Below are 3,407 nucleotides of genomic sequence, written 5' to 3' on the forward strand. Positions count from 1 at the left end.
CCATCACACCAAACCCACCCTGCGTTCGAGCATGTAGCCGGCGTGACTTCCCCGTTTTTCTGGTGTGTTTTTTTCCTCTTCCGTTTGGGCATATCGAAAGTTTTGCCGTTATTTTTGTTGTATTTACTCTTGGTGTGGGGTGCGTGTGACGTTCAGGAGGGGAGAGTCTTGTGTCGGTCTCATATGGGTGTGCCGTTTACACCGGAAATGAAATGTTGTGGAGGTGTGTACCGTACCGGCAACACAAGGAGATTAATTGGCCTGTCTTTTGGAACGGGAGAAAGGTGTGTGTGAGTGTGTTTGTGTGCTATGTGTTTCTCTGTGAGAGAAAGTGGGGTGAGAAGGGAGGGGGTTGGGGGTTACGGGAAGACTAATTACATGTGGAGGAGTTACTCTCTTCCTCACGATCACAATTGATGCTTCTCCTTACTCGGCTACCATGATAATGAAAAACCTTTACTGCGTGCCCGCGAAAAATAATATTTAGACATGGAAATAATAAAAGGAATAATCAGAGAAAAGAAAGACTGTTGAAGAATTGCGCGTTTTCTCCCACCTTTCGGCGCGTTATTTTCGGTTGCGAGTTTGTTTTAGCCTGCGGGGCCGACTTCCTGCCCATTAAATCACTTTTTTTTTAACAAAGTGGCCGGTTTTGTGAAAGAGGGGAAGGGGAATCCCACCCCCGCCTCGCTATAATTATTTTGTAAGCGAAATAAAACTGTCACGCGTTGAGACGCCTCTGCCCCTACCCTTGTTTTTCTCTTTCCAGCGGCGCACTTCGTGTGATAACAATGTGATATTATTATTCCTTTAATAAGGGGCGGTAGAATCACTCAGACCTTTCCGGCTTACTGAGGATGAGTCTTTTGTTTACCAGGACGCACTCCATTTTTTTGTGGGCTCTTAGTAGTCCACGACCTGCTCTCGTGCTCCGCCTAAGGGAAGGGCATGCGCGTGGCGCGTGGAAGCGACGTCAAAGGAAGGAGGCGTCTTCGGCACAGTCGATGACGACCTTTCTAAGGAAAAAAAGTCTTGATTAGTCAACTTTTAGTGAACTTGAATTCACGTTGGTTCAACCGACCAATCAATCATGATGGGCTCGTTCAATCGATCAATTTCGTCTTCGCACGCTCTTTTTTCCTCAGCCGCTCCGGGGGTCGCCGTGATGAGGAAATATAAAGTGGAGCGAAGGGCGGTACTTTCCCCTCCCTCTAATGCTATGCAAATCAAATAATATCGCGGATTACTCGGCTCGTAGACAACCTAATGGACAAACTTTGGACTTATTGTCGAACTTTTGGACGCACCACGGCGATGTGGCGGGTGTGCACGGCAGGGGAGTGGAGGGGGCCCCGACGTGAGAATATTTCGTCCATTGTCCGGAGAGAGAAAGAGGGCGAGCAAATGTCTAAGTCATCGGCGGCAGCTTGCCTTGTCTTTGCTTTGCGGGCGCACTCCTCAAAAGTGTGTGTGGCGGGGACGACACCAAAGGTTAGGTGCGAGACAAAGTGTTGTGCGGCTGGGCAGCACGTGATTCCCGATCTTCTATCGATTCGTCTATGTTAATTTCGCAGCAGCCGGGCCCTGGAAGGGGGTGGTGGTAGGCTTTCCCTGTGACTGTCCCTGCGACTGCTGCTAATGTGTTGTTTGTAGGGCCCTCCAGGAGGCCCCGCCCGCTCACCCCAGGGCTGCAGGCAGGCTCCAGGCGACCCCCTTCCTGCTCATCCATCAAGGGGTCCTGTGCATGGCCGAGACAGGGGCTCCGTTTGGGCCGCCGCCGCCGCCCTGCTCACCGCCGAGCTGACCTGGGCCCCACAGCGATTTCCGGGCAAAATAAATCAGGCCATAGGGGCGTGCAATTATATGTTAGGGAGCTGTTACAAAATCATTTGGAGAGTAATTTGAATTTTTTTTTTCAATTTTAAACATGGCCATACCAATAGAGCCTTTCACCGCGTATGGTAGTGCGCGTCCGTCAACTCAGCTGAGGGAAGATGTCTGTTTCTCTTCGCGTTTATTTTCCTTTGCCCTCTGCTTCTCAGGAAATAATCGCGCCTCTGCAGCAAGAGCTGGACCAAGCCACAACCTCGTTCTTTTCCTTGACGACCGGCAGGATGGCGCGCGGGTGGGGGAGGGAGAGGGGGAAGCGGTTGTGGTGGTCGAAATGAAAAGGACTTAGGGAGAAGTGTCCGCGGAGGACTTATCGCCGGGATGGTGTGCGCCTCGCTCTGCCGCGCCCTGGCCGGCCACAAGGAGCGCGTTGTGGAGCCACATCCATTACGGCGATGCAGGCCCGGGCGCGCCGTGACAGCGGCACCGGACCTTGGCTTAGCAAAGGGGCTTTTCCACAATGCGAGCGTCAATCCAGGTGCGAAAGCAATTACTGCCCAGCGCCAACGCCTTGAATTGGGTCGTTCCGCGCTCTTGCCCCTGCCCTGCTTTGCTGAAGCTGTGCGTTAGCGAACCGTTAAGAACACATTTGTGTATTTAACTTTTCCAAAACTTACTTCATGGGCCCTTTTCTTTTCATGACCAAAATGAACATTTTTACTTAGTCATGGTGAGGTAGGTCTGTCCCACGAAATCTTCAGTAATGTGAATAATTTCCCCCCTGTTATTTCGGTTTTAAATGATCTTGTATCTGTTGTAGCTCTACAATTTGAACTTCTTTGTCGTATTTGTTGCTAGTAGTGAACTGTGTCATGTAATCGTGTTTTTGCTGGCTGGCGTGCGTGCGTGGCCCCGACCTCTTACTTTGCTCTGCCCGGCCGGGATGCGAGAGCAGGAAGAGAAGAAGACGGGAAATAATAAAAATCGTCTCCAAGTTTTTACTCCGTGACGTCACGCTCTGATAACGGTCTGCATTTCAAGCAGTTGGTCCTCAGCTTTATGAAGCAGAGGCGCTGGCTGGCCCGGGCCTTGGCTGGCTGCTTTAATCCTCCCCCGTGCACGTTTTATTCCCCGGAGGGAAGGAGCGGGGCTGGTCGGGGAGAGAGGGAGGAGGATGTCTCATGGTGGGCGCCTCGCAGGCTGACCTCATCAACTCGGGCAAACATGTGACTGGGAGGGGCGCGCCCCTGCAGTGGCCGGGCCTTGGGCTGGGCTGGCGCGGCGGGCGGAGGAGCAGCCCCTCTCCTGCGCCTCCTCGAGACGACCGAGTGGGACACTTCATCATCATAATAATCATTATATTAATAATCATCCCCCTCCCCCATCCATCACGCTGTCACAACGCCGCCCGACCTGCCCCACCACAGCCCGTCGTTATGCACTCCGCAGCAATCTGGCGCCGCAGCAGCGGCTGTGGAACTCGAACGCCATCACGGATGCAAGGCCCAGCAGCAGCGATGCGGCGGAGCCTGGGAACCTTATGCGATGCGGATACCACTTCATTCTGGCATTGATTG

The sequence above is a fragment of the Frankliniella occidentalis genome, unplaced genomic scaffold (assembly GCF_000697945.3).
Source record: "Frankliniella occidentalis isolate FOCC.00 unplaced genomic scaffold, Focc_3.1 Scaffold49, whole genome shotgun sequence".
Lineage (NCBI taxonomy): Eukaryota > Metazoa > Arthropoda > Insecta > Thysanoptera > Thripidae > Frankliniella > Frankliniella occidentalis.